Source organism: Fragaria vesca, linkage group LG3 (genome assembly GCF_000184155.1).
Source record: "Fragaria vesca subsp. vesca linkage group LG3, FraVesHawaii_1.0, whole genome shotgun sequence".
In the NCBI taxonomy this organism is placed as follows: Eukaryota; Viridiplantae; Streptophyta; class Magnoliopsida; order Rosales; family Rosaceae; genus Fragaria; species Fragaria vesca.
Window position 1 is genome coordinate 19,465,889 of NC_020493.1, and position 13,258 is coordinate 19,479,146.

Sequence of the window (13,258 nt, forward strand, 5' to 3'; positions counted from 1 at the left end):
TGGAATGGACTTATAGCCGACGAAAAACGCCTTAATTCGTCGGCTAAAGTTTTTTATTTTTTTTAAAATAAGTTTTAGCCGACGAAATATGCTTTAATTCGTCGGCTAAATCCCTATAAAGCTGACGAAATATACTATATTTCGTCGGCTATAGATGTTTTTTTTATTTTTATTACAAACTTTAACCGACGAATATTTTAAATTATTCGTCGGCTAAAGTCGGAAAAATAACCGACGACATGTTTTTCGTCGGCTAAACTCTAGAACTATAGCCGACGACTTCCTTAAATGCTTCGTCGGCTAAAGTTTGGGAAGATAACCGACGACATTTTCTTCGTCGGCTAAAATCTGGACTATAGCCGACGACATTGTTTCGTCGGCTAAACTCTGGACTATAGCCGACGACTTCTACATGTGTCGTCGGCTAAAGTCACCACAGATGACCTTTTCCCGACGAAATCTTAGCCGACGAAAGGTCGTCGGCTAAAATCTTAGCCGACGAATTAAGCTGTGCTTCTCCTGGTAGTGTGAGGGGTGCTTCTGTTTTCTCAAATATTGACTTGAGATATGGTTATCATCAGTTGCGGATTCGGGAGAGTGACATAGCCAAGACTGTTTTTGTCACATCCCGGTTCTTAAGTCAATTTGCGGTTATTTACTTTTGGGTTACTTTGACCTTTTACCGTTTTAAGTAACCGTTTACTATTTAAGACTAAAAGTTGACTTTTTCTTCCGTTTGGAATTTGGGAAAACTTTTTTCATGAAAGTCGTTGAGGACGTTAATACGAATTCGTAGACATGCTATACGTTAAAATCAGAGTCAGCGTGAAAAAATTATCAAATAAAAGGGTAAATTTTGAGTTGGTAAAAAAAAGGGGTAAAAATTTAGTGGGTTTTATTTTTGGTTGGGTATTTAGCTGGACCGGGTGTGGGAGAAGCCCAACACCCACACTCTCTCTCTCTCTCTTCCTTCTCTCTTCTCTCCCGTGAACTCTCCTCGACACGCCGGAAACCCAACCTCCGTTCGCCGCCGTCCAGCCACCATAGACCGCCGCACCGGTCCCAAACGGTCTGCCGTCCACCCAATACTCTCCTTGGACCGGTGAGAGCCGCCCTAGTGCCGTCGTGAGGGAGAGCGATCGTCCGAAAGCTCCGACTGCGTGTGGAGTCCAATCGCCGAAACTCGCTCCTCCGGCCACCATAGCCAGTGATTCTTGGCTCATCTTGTAGCTCTCATCAAGGTTATTGATCCCTCAAAAGGAATCGACTTAATTCGATCTTGGTATGGAGATATGTTTAATTGAAGTTCTAGGGATTTATGGATGTTTTGGTTCTATTACCCTAGTTAGCCTTAAAATTGGACTAAGTGCTAGTTATGAAAGTTGTTGTGCTTGATGAGAGAATTATTCTGTTAAAATTTGGTGATCATCGGAGGTGGCCGGAGTAGGGGCTGCCGGCTGCCGCCATTTAGGGGTAGTTTTTCATGTTTTTAGTTTGTTTCATGAGAGGAGTTTAATGGAGTAAAGTTTGGAATTTTTGGAAGAGTTTTGATGAGGTTTGAGATTTTTCAAAGATTAAATATTTTACCGGTTGTTAGAATGAAAATCCGGCCGTTGAATTCCCTTGGTATTTAGCCTAGAATGTTAGAATTGATGATTTAAGGTTGTGGTGGAGTTTGATGTGAATCCGGTGAGTTTAACCCTAATAAGAGTAGTGGGTTAAACGGAAGAGAGTTAGATATTTTTATTCACGTATTTATTTTCCGGAATTGAAGTTTGGTTCTAAGCATGGTTGTTGTGCCAGGATTCGAGGAGACCCCACTTGAGTGGTGATTCGGAATTCGTCAGGCTTAGGCCTAAATCTGTGAGTGGACATTTTGGTTTTTAATTAATATGCATGCAAGATTTTATAATTTAGTATTTTATTTTCCTAGCATATATTATAACTTCGGCATATGAAATGATCTTGGAAATTATTTGAGATTGATGCATGGATTAAATGTTGGTCATAATTTATGGATTTGAGCTCGGATTGATAATGTGAGATTTGAGTTTGGATTTTCTTTATGATTTCCGGATTTGAGATTTCATACTGATTTGCATATTGTCTGGTTTTTGAAAGATGATAATTATTGAAGTTATTTATTTCATTGAGCATTTTAACGTGTGGGACACGTCGTTGAATTTAATTAACACTATGCCAAAAACAGCATCAGACGACAATTGAGCACTGTCGTCTGACGAAAATTTATATGTCGTCTGAGGCCCTGCCGTTTGATTGATGATCAGACGACGGTGGAGAACTGTCGTCTGAGTGTTGATCAGACGACAGAACATATGTCGACTGATATTTGACATATCTGAAGGTTTCCTAACTTTATGTCGTCTATATGAAAGACCAACAACATTTAAATGTCAAGTGAAAGAAGAAAAATTGAAGGATTTATCGAAATAGATGTAGTGTGATACTACCTTACACTGCATATAATTGTCAAGCTACAGAACTTACTACGACAAATACATTCACCTGATGACAAATTTAATGTCGTCTGATGTTGTCAAATTTGGAAAATTATTAGACTATATGTCGTCTCAATGAAAAACCAACGACATATATATGTCGTCTGATAATTCGTTTAGCTACATTTTTATGTTGTAGGGTGTGATGACTTATATCATTTAATTGTCTATTAGACTTCATATTTTTGTTGCTTGTTATAAGGATTTATGTTGTCCGATTGTCCATTGGATTTCACGTTCTTGCTTCTTTTCTTGTTGCTTGTTCTTATGTTGTGTGATTGTGAATTGAACTTTATATGTCAAAAACTATGAATAAAATAAAGAAAGTAGCACTTTATTTAATGTTAAGAATCTACTTCAATTACAAAATTATTTGAAGTGTAAAAAACATGTGTACAATAACAATACATACTGTACATATAACTACACTCATGATCCCACTACTCGCCCATTCTACTCTGCACAAGATCTGAAATATGCCACATGTAAATATAAGCACGGTAGAGTATTCCAGCAACATGCATTTAATAAAGAAAAAGGGAGATAAGAGAGAAAAAGAGAGGACTAATGAAACTGAATTCTACAATAATGGGAAGTAGAGTTGTTACCTGCTAACAAATTGAACAAAACCACATTGTTTGCCTACTGGTATCTTGACATGAACTAGCTACCAAATATATGTACTCACAAGACTCATCAGTTAGTATCATCCCAAAGAATTGTTCAATGTAAGCAAAATAATAAATTACTTACTGTTGTGTTATTTGGGTCAGCCTCACCAGGATTTCCACTAAGTACTTAGGTAGGCAGCTGCAATGATGAACACATAACCATTGGTTTATGCAGTTGTAAAACTTTAGATGCACATACTACAATTTTCCACAAGAGGTACAACTGGAGACTAATTGTAGCTATTCATTGATGATCAGATAAAATGAGAAGAAACACGACTGAAACACTTTTAAGAAAAGAAAGAGAGTTCTAAGTCTATAAAGAAAGGTTGGATTCCTTGTCTCAATACAATCACAGCTGTAGTAGTTAAATAATAAACTAAGTTTAATTATCAAAAGAAGAGTGGCTTCTGATTTTGTATTTAGGACTTCAAATAGATAAGAAAAAAATTGGACTTTTCTGTAGTAAAACTGAAAGTGATGAAAGCAGTTTGTTGCAAACAGATTCTTGTACAGTCATTGCTCAAAGACTAGCTCCAATTCAAAGCTAAAGGATCAAGTTTGCATAACAAGGACATCATCTATGCTTGATACTTTGTTGAAAGACCAACTCAAAATTTCAGATTTTTTTAGAAAAGATTAATACTCGGAGAAAACATTTTTATCAGTAAGGAATTGATTCAAACTTTCAGCAAAGAAATCAAGAATCAACTTTTCGATAACAGAACGATTATGATATCATTAAGAATACTGAATTTACTTATAGTGCAAATCAGCTCTTGGTAATTGTTGACAAGGACCCATTATACTTATTATAAAGATCGGGTGTAGGAAATAGAAAGAATAGGATTTTGATAACAACCCAGGAGTGAAAACTTTGCTGTGAACACATTAAGGAGTTTCTACAGATACAGCTCAAATACACTTTTCAATTCAGAAGACCAAGGTATGATTAAGATAGGAAGCTAAGAACGGCTGCTACATAAAATCCTCTCAACCCTTTTATATTCATTGCAATTCAAAACAGGGGTAAGACTTTACAAAGAGGCATATATTGATATGTATCTTTACTAAATCAAACAAATCACGATCCATCGATATATCAATATCAAACCTTCATACGAATTCATAGAGAAAACCTTTCACTATTTCACAGCAATCACACCCAATACATACCGAACTAGAATCTAAGCTATAAGAAAGGTTTTGTTTTCCCTAGCTCAAGTCCAAGCAAATCAGCAGCCAAACCATCAAGAGAAGCAACAAAACCCCAATCACAAACACCCAATTCACCAGAAGCATGGATATTAAACAAACAACGAGAAGAGATAGAAATCGGAAACAAAGAGGTTGAGATCTAACCGTTGCTTGTCTTATCGAAGTCGCAAGCAGTTCCCTGCAACAAGTTCAAGCATTAACCAGTATATACTACTATACTAGGATCGGTATTTTCAAACAAAAGAGCATCTCAAATAACAGCAACAGATATGGAGATTAAAAATATAACCTTCGAATCGGGATTTGGGGTTAGCAATTGCGGTCTTCTTCGGCGCCGGAGGGACAGGTGGCATGATTTTGCAGATGCCATACTGGGAAGCTTCTTTCTCGATCTTGAAAATGTAGGCAATCGGATCTTGGAACTCGGCCCAGGTTGGGTGGTACTCCGGAGCTACGGGGAGGGCTCTCAGCCAGGGGAGGACCTCATGGGGCTGCTCTGGAGCTGCTGCCATTTCGACAATCGAATTGAATCAATTGAAACGAGAGATCTTTTGGGTTATGGAGGATTGGTCATGCAAAACCCATGAATTGATTTGGACTAGTTTTCGATATCTTCGAAGGATGGTGGATTGGTGGGTAGGAGGAGGAAGAGCAGAGGGAGGGGACTTGATTAACGATGGTGGGTTGATGGTAGCAGAGAGAGGATTGGGCGTCAGTGCGGAACCGCTCTCGTCTAAGTCTCTCTTTCCCTCTCGAACTGAAATGAAATGGAGAGGCTAGGGTTTCTGAGGGCATCTCCGGCGATCTTTTCTATACTCATACCCATACTTATATTTTGAGTCACCCAAACCTATTACTATTCAAACTCATATTCTATCTTCAACCATTATATCAAAACCCATACTCATACCCAAATCTCTTTCGCCTCATTTTTTCTTTTTCCAACTAACTTTATCGGGACCTTTCATTTTGAATGAAAGGCAAATCTGGGCCGTGCCTTTTCTGACCGTTGGAGGACCACAACCGAGCGCACGTGAAACCACCCACACCAATCCATCTCTCTTCAACGCGTCGTTCGCGCGTCTCTCTTTTCCGCCCGTTTTCTTGTCCTTTTGCGCGCGTCTGCTGCAGGTGGGACAGCTGGCGCGTGGCTCCTGCGGCTGCAAACTCTTCACATGCAGCTGCTGCTTCTGGGTCCCGCGTCACCCACAAATGGGTTTCCTTCCTGCAACTCGACCCATTTTGAGTCGGGGGTCTGGTAGGAACCTATAATTGGGTATGGGTTTTTATTGTTGGAGATAGGTTTTTTATGGGTTATGAGTATAGGTATGGGTATGACAACTATTGTTGGAGATGCCCTTACCCTTTTAAGGGTTTGACCAGCGGTTCAGATGAGAAACTAAAAGATAGAGGGCTAGGATTAATTGGTAGTTTTAAAAAAACATAAATAATTGATCAACACCCTTATGAAGTTGCTATACCCTAACTCGTAACCCAGTCTTTGTATCATTTTTTGAAGTTAATCATTTTGACTTGTCAAAGTATTTATCAGACAACATATATATGTAGTATGAATCTATTAAAGATTGATCGGTTAAAGTTGATCACATTGATCGAGACCTGAACATTAATGAAAATGTCTGAATTTTGTATTATAGCCATGTTTCACTATTATGATCGTATCCACTGCTCAAACTTTAACTATTTTATTTTAGTTCACTTGAATTACAACATGACTATTAATGTGCTATAACATGTTTACTAAGTTATATCTAAACGTATATCTTTATAAACTAACTATATGCACGAAATAAAATTTGCTAAATTTGACCGTATGATGTGATTGTAGTGGTTAAATATGGATAAGGTAGGAAACTTACCTATTTTCGAAAAAGTTTGAGTCTCGATCGCATGGGTCAACTATATTTACACTTAAACTTCATTATGCTTCACTATGGAGAGCTATATAATCGGTTGATAAATGTGTCTAAATTTTTACATGGATTACTTTTACTGATACTAAATGAGAGTTTTAGTATTGACAAATCCAAAATATAAGTGTCGGCCATAGTAGATTAAAGTGTTTCAATTTTGGTAAATGTGTTGACTTTTTAAATACTCATCAAACAACATATATATGTAGTCTGAATTTATTAAAGAATGATCCATTAATGTTGACCGGATCGACCGAGGCCCGAACATTATCGAAAGTGTTTGAATTTTGTATCATGGCTAGGTATTGCTATCATGATAATATCCAATACTCAAAAGGTTCCCACAGGCGACATTTATATGTCGTCTTATTAAATACAATAAAAGGTAACCAAACTCAATATTTAATTATAAATTGAGTATTTTAGGGTCAGAGAGACCACTTTCATATGTCGTCTGAAGTTAGACATTACAAGGTTCGTACACTCAATTTTATGGGTTTGTTAGACATCATTTGTTTGTCGTCTGAATAAGTGAATTTAAGGGTTCAAAATGGAGGTATAAATCAAAGATTTATGGTTGTTTCAGACGACATTAATATGTTGTTGGATGAAGTACATAAAAAGGGGATTAAAAGTATATTTCGCATTCTTTCACAGACAACTTTTATATGTTGTCCGACGTATTACCATAAAGTTGCTAAATGTTGTTTTTTTACACTGCATATATATGCCGTCTGAAATTTTGCATATCACAGAAAAATTGAGCAACATCCAGAAGTATGAAAGGAGCATGGCACTCATACGACTTATACTTCACAAATGTCGTCTGAAGGGTAGAAAAATTAATCAGACGACACAAACTCAAAATCGTCTAAAATATGTCGTCTGAAAAGTGTCGTCTGATGATGTATATGGCCTAGTGTAATTTCTTTGCTCTTTGAATTCTTTGAGTGCGGTTGGGAATCGTACTTATGCTTTAATTATGAGTTTCGGGGAAACTCGATCACATGGATTTATGTTTCTTTATTTATGTCATACTTGTTGGATCGTTATTATTCATGCTAGCATGTTGTTCCGCCTTTCGAGGCAATGTAGCTTCCACGTTTTAAGTGGGGTTACTCAAGCCCTTTCCGCCTTCGGGTGATGTGATGTAGTCGACGACATCACGCAAGCCCTACACCCTCTCGTGAAGGTGTAGGGAGTATGGGAGTACTTTTGCCTGGGAGACACCCGAGCCTGGGAGGCTCACTTGTATGGCTATAGTTGCTTCTTCTTTAATATTTATTGTCTTGACTAGCGGGGCTAGTCCATCTTTTCGATATTTCATTTTACAAAGGTCTTTACGTACCTTTAATGTTGTTTTGACTAGCAGCGCTAGTCTGTTATTTTGGTACTTTCTTTTACGAAGGTTATTATTTATCTTTGTCGTTAATTTGACTAGCGGGGCTAGTCCCACTAGGCCATATACATCATCAGACGATATATTTTGGACGATTTTGAGTTTGTGTCGTCTGATTAATTTTTCGACCCTTCAGACGACATTTGTGAAGTATAAGTCGTATGAGTGTCATGCTCCCTTCATACTTCTGGATGTTGCTCAATTTGTCTGTCATATGCAAAATTTCAGACGGCATATATATGCAGTGTAAAAAAGCAACATTTAGCAACTTTATGGTAATACGTCAGACAACATATAAAAGTTGTCTCTGAAAGAATGCGAAATCTACTTTTAATCCCCTTTTTATGTACTTCGTCCAACAACATATTAATGTCGTCTGAAACAACCATAAATCTTTGATTTATACCTCCATTTTGAACCCTTAAATTCATTTATTCAGACGACAAACAAATGACGTATAACAAACCCATAAAATTGAGTGTACGAACCTTGTAATGTATAACTTCATACGACATATGAAAGTGGTCTCTCTGACCCTAAAATACTCAATTTATAATTAAATATTGAGTTTGGTTACCTTTTATTGTATTTAATAAGATGACATATAAATGTCGTCTGAGGAGGTAAGAAGGAGGAGGATATGTTACGTATAGATGACATATAAATGTCGTCTGTGTATGCATTTGTGAAGCAACTATATCTTGTAAATAGAATTTTGCAAATTCGTCTGTAGGATATGTTACGTATAGTGAAATATGGTTACGATATAAAAATCACATATTTTCGATAATATTTGGATCTCGATCGAGACGGTCAACCTTTTTTACGCTTTTTATTTCCTATGGGTAGCCCTATCCCCGGAAGGTAAAATTTGTGAAAATTTTACAGGACCTGCTACATCACCATTATGTGAGAGTGTGTGCATAAAAGAATCCACCAAAACTAGTCAAGAAGGAGGAGGTAAGAGCGTATTTGCTTAATTAGATGATGTTGAGTTAATGTTGACCACATCGATCGAGACCCAAACTTTATCAAAATTAGGTAAATTTTTTACCATATCCGTATTTAAATTTGCTGATCACATCTGACGGTCGAAATTTAATATTTTGGATTTTAGACATTGGAACCACATCATGCCTACTAATGTGGTATAACTTGTTTAGTGGTCATTTTTTGCAAGTGTGTGCATTTGTGAAGCAACTATATCTTGTAAATAGAATTTTACAAATCCCTCCGCAGGATGAGTTACGTATAGTGAAATATGGTTGTGGTAAAAAATCACATATTTTCGATAACGTTTGTGTCCCGATCGAGGGGGTCAACCCTTTTTACGCTTATTATCCCCTATGGGTAGCCCTATCCCCGGAAGGTAAAATTTCTAAAAATTTTACAGGAGCTGCTACATCACATATATGTGAGAGTGTGTGCCTGAAAGAATCCACCAAAACTACTCAAGAAGGAGGAGGTAAGAGCGTATTCGCTTAATTAGATGAAGTTGAGTTAATGTTGACCACATCGATCGAGACCCAAACTTTATCAAAATTAGGTGAATTTTTGACTATATCTGTATTTAAATACGTTGATCACATCAAACGGCCGAAATTTAATATTTTGAATTTTAAACCTTGGAATCACAACATGCCTACTAATGTGGTATAACTTGTTTAGTGCCATTTTTTTTAAGTGTATGCATTTGTGAAGCAACTATATGTTGTAAATAGAATTTTACAAATCTCTCCGCAGGATGCGTTACGTATACTGAAATATGGTTGTGGTAAAAAAATCACATATTTTCGATAACGTTTGTGTCCCGATCGAGGGGGTCAACCCTTTTTACGCTTATTATCCCCTATGGGTAGCCCTATCCCCGGAAGGTAAAATTTCTAAAAATTTTACAGGAGCTGCTACATCACATATATGTGAGAGTGTGTGCTTGAAAGAATCCACCAAAACTAGTCAAGAAGGAGGAGGTAAGAGCGTATTCGCTTAATTAGATGATGTTGAGTTAATGTTGACCACATCGATCGAAACCCAAACTTTATCAAAATTAGGTGAATTTTTTACCATATCCGTATTTAAATTTGCTGATCACATCTAACGGTCGAAATTTAATATTTTGAATTTTAGACATTGGAACCACAACATGCCTACTAATGTTGTATAACTTGTTTAGTGTCATTTTTGTAAGTGCGTGCATTTGTGAAGCAACTATATGTTGTAAATAGAATTTTGCAAATCCGTCCGCAGGATGTGTTACGTATAGTGAAATATGGTTATGGTAAAAAAATCACATATTTTTTGTAACGTTTGTGTCCCGATCGAGGCGGTCAACCCTTTTACGCTTATCCTCTTCTATGGGTAACTCTATCCCCGAAAGGTAAAATTTATGAAAATTCTACACAAGCTGCTATATAACATATATGTTAGAGTGTGTGCATGAAATAATCGACCAAAACTAGTAAATAAGTAGGGGTAATAGCGTATTCGCTTAATTAGATGAAGTTAAGTTAATGTTGACTGCATGGATCGAGACCCAAACTTTATCAAAATTAAGTGAATTTTTAACCAAATCCGTATTTAAATACGCTGATCATATCGGATGGTCAAAATTTAATATTTTGAATTTTAGACATTGGAACCACAACATGACTAGGGTTTAGAGTTTAGGGTATTCTTTCCGCTCAAATTTTGGAGCAATTTGAAATGAAATTTTTGAAATTTCCATCAAAATTTTAGCTGTGGCCTTATCCTCATTACTTACTCTCCAACCCGGCCTATTCTTCGATCCCCAAACATAATTTCTCCCATTCTTCCCCGATCTACTTCTGCTTGAGTATAAGTAGATTAGTGGAACCTAAAACTCTCATTCTTCTCTCCCTCTTCCTCTTAGCCGTCTCTCTTCTCTTCTCTCTCCTCTTCCTCAACAACTCTCCCTTCCTCACTGCCCTTGCCGTAAAAGGCACTCCGGCCACCGTCTCGCCTCACTACCACCACCATCACACGCCACACATCACCTTGGTTAAAATCTTACCCATATTGATGGCAAGTTCCAACTCTAGCCACCACCTACAACCATCAAAGCTCGACAATCAAGCCTTAGCCCCAACTTTCGGTGACTTCCTTCAACCACCATCTTGTCCGGCGACTCAGATCAAGCCGAGGAGCAAAACCCAGAAGCCTTGAAGCCTGACGACGCCGTACGCGCCTCCGCTGGCAGTTCAAGTTTCTTGGTTAGTCTCTCCTTCGTCTCAATAGTTTGATCAGCTTTGCCGTACGTTTGATCTAATATATAAAGCCCCTTTGCCATAATCTTTTCCCTTTTCTCCACAGCTCTCTCTTGAAGCTTTTAGAGTCATCTCTCACAAAATTCGCCGCATTAAAGACCAATCACTCTCGGTATTTGACGAAGATCAAGAACACCAAGCACTTGGTAAGTTTTTATAGCAGAAAAATAAATCTAACTAATCATACCATTCTTATTCACCCATCTAACTATGGATGCCGATCTGCTATGGATGCCGATCTACTAAGTTTTTGTTATCAATTTCCTTTGTTTAGGCTTTCATCATATAGACGAACTTGATTGATCGATTGCTATACATATATATATATATATATATATATATATCACTACTCAAGTTTTGTCTCTTTGCAGTCTGCGACCTCAAAGATCGATTGCACTGGTTCCAAGTAAATTGCTTGCATTTGTCAGAAACGCTGCTTCTCTTTTCAGGTAAACACGTTCTCTGTATGGAAATAGATGAATTTGATAATGAAGTTTTTTTAATTGGTTTGGTTTTGAATTTCGTTGTTTAGGTAGACATGTACTGAGTAATTTAGTGTGGTTCTTCAGAATTGACATAAAAATTATTTATATCAATTTTATTACTGTTCGGAACCTTGGTTGGGAAGTTTAGATGAGTTCAAACTTAACTTAATTGGGTATCCCTGCTGCAATAGATATAGTAGAATTTTGATTATGTTAATCATAGATTTTGAGTATTAGATTTATTAGGGTGATCTACAGCTAAATCTCCTTGTCATACCGAGCATAAAACTGTGGTATGGAGTAACTTCTCCATAAAGGTAAATAGCAAAAGGGTTATGGCAGCTTTCAAGTGCTCACTTTCAGTAGGTCTATCTGTGTTCTTTGGTTTGATAATATAGTAATGTTATCTACAAATATTTTAACTTCTAATGTAACTTGGATCATTTTATTCTTTTGGCTGCATCAGTTGGTAGAGTCTGTCTAACCAAGAAACGCATTTCCAGCCAACATGAATCGGTATGATGGTCTTTCTCCATTAAACTATTCTTTTCCTTCTTAACGTTATTGATACTGCCTATTTTAAATAAATTCTTACATATTGCATGTACTAGTGACTTGTGTGAACATAAATTTGGTTTTCCCTTTTCTTTTTATCATCTATTTGGCAGATCAGTTCTTGCAATGAGAGTGGAACTTTGACAGATTTTTGACAGGACATAGGAGAAAGGAATGTGATTTAAAGTTGCCGGAGGAGCAATGAAAATGCAGTTGTATATAGATTAGGACAAGTTGGTATTGTAGCTATTTTCATGGATTCCTACACTTCAAATGATTTTGTAATTGAAGTGGATTATCAAAGTTCAATGAAGTGTTTCTTTTGTTCTTTTATTCTTGGTTTTTCTTTATATATGAAGTTCAATTTATAGCGACAACATATGTGTTTATAACAAGCAACATAACCTCAACACAAATATGCAGTGTGAGCTGGAGTCACAAGACAAAATGTTGATTGAACGTTTTTTATTTTTCAATCACACGACACTTATATGTTGAGTGAAGCATCTCGGCACGACAAAAACCATGATAAACTATGATAATGCTTTTTTCAGACAACATTTAAATGTGGTTACATTGTAGAGTCTAAGCGGAAAAGTTAAAAGTTTATGGTAGGAATAGAATTGAAAGTACAATTAAATGTCGTCTGACAGAACAACTAGCAAAATGTATAATAGTTTACAAAGTTAGACGACAAATAAGTGACATTAGATCTTCTATATAACCACATATATTACAAATTTTTGACGTTGTAAGCTCACACACTCGACACTTTATTGAAGTGTGATTAGATAGAAAAATCCAATAAATCAAATTATTCTCCAATCAGTCCACACTTATATGTGGTAGGTATACAAATTAGACGACATTTGATGTGTCTTGTGATATGATTTTACAATTTTTTGATGCTGATTCAGTCCACACTTAACTGTGGTGCGTTTACTGAAATTTTTCAATCTTCTCTCTTCTCAGACGACATAAGATATGTCGTGTGATGTCGTATCAGACGACGGCTATTCTCCGTCGTCTGATAGTCCATCACTCGACAGCTCCTCAGATGACATAAAAAAAAACATCAGACGACAGACTTGGACTGTCGTCTGATGAAGTATATGGCCTAGTGTCCGTTTCCTTGAGATTTTCTTTATGAAAGTTTTATCAATACTTGCATGCAACAAATTTCTTGATTATTG

General features: G+C 36.8%; 1 non-coding gene across 1 annotated transcript; it reads right to left on the reverse strand.

The window, feature by feature from the left end:
- Positions 1-2,915: 2,915 nt before the first annotated feature.
- Positions 2,916-5,155, reverse strand: LOC101302050. The gene is made up of 4 exons (XR_184272.1): positions 4,698-5,155; positions 4,553-4,586; positions 3,128-3,329; positions 2,916-2,988 (listed from the first exon to the last, which is right to left on the reverse strand). It is a non-coding gene; the product is annotated as an uncharacterized LOC101302050 (transcript).
- Between the last annotated feature and the right edge of the window lie 8,103 nt (positions 5,156-13,258).